At 45.9% G+C, this 817-nt stretch overlaps 1 non-coding gene across 1 annotated transcript; it reads right to left on the bottom strand.

Annotated features, from left to right (window-relative positions):
* Positions 1-315: 315 nt before the first annotated feature.
* Positions 316-390, bottom strand: Trnaa-ugc (transfer RNA alanine (anticodon UGC)). The gene has a single exon. It is a non-coding gene; the product is annotated as a tRNA-Ala (tRNA).
* Between the last annotated feature and the right edge of the window lie 427 nt (positions 391-817).

Genomic DNA, 817 nt, shown 5'->3' with positions numbered 1-817 from the left:
GCGTGTTCTCCTTCAAGACAATTCTCAGCTACATTATGCAGGGGCAATGAAGATGCTCTTGCATCGTTTTCAATTGGAAATGTTTGATTAACCACAGTACAGCCCGTAATTGTCTCCCTCTGACTTTCATGTCTGCTCGCATGAACTGCTGGCTATGAAAACATTTTGTCACAGACAACGAGCTGTTGGCCAGCGTAGAGAATTGGCGGAAAGCACTGGCGGCTGCCTTCTATAACGAGTGAAATGATAATTAAATCAAGACCCGAAGCTGTTCGCAGGCGTTGATATACATCAACGGAGACAGTTGCAAATGTGTGCCCCGACCGGGACTCGAACCCAGGATCTCCTGCTTGCATGGCAGACGCTCTATCCATGTGAGCCACCGAGGGCACAGAGGATAGTGCGACTGCAGGGATTTATCCCTTGCACGCTCCCCGTGAGACCCATATTCCCAACTTAATGTCCACAAACTACATCCGTAGTGCCCTGCCTATTACACTCATTACTCGCGGCAGACAACCTTACCGAGTCCCGTAAGACTTCGGGCAATACGTGTGCATCCAGCACAGAAGAAGGAGGTCAATGGCCAGTTAGCCTTAACTATATGAAGATGGTATCTTGTAACTTCCCCCTCACTTATCGACCTTAATGACAGTGAAAAATTAAACCGCGTGTACCTAATGGAAATTTGGGAAAAGCAATCGTCACCGAAGTTAATCTGTCGGAAAAGAGGGAGGAAAGGGTTACATCTAAATGAAAGGAAAAATGCAAATGAAACTGGTGGAAATTAATTTTGAAAAGGGGTAAAGTTAATAAA

The sequence above is a fragment of the Schistocerca nitens genome, chromosome 1 (assembly GCF_023898315.1).
Source record: "Schistocerca nitens isolate TAMUIC-IGC-003100 chromosome 1, iqSchNite1.1, whole genome shotgun sequence".
NCBI lineage: Eukaryota > Metazoa > Arthropoda > Insecta > Orthoptera > Acrididae > Schistocerca > Schistocerca nitens.
Note: the sequence above shows the minus strand (reverse complement) of the source record. Positions and strands in the feature narration are given on the sequence as shown.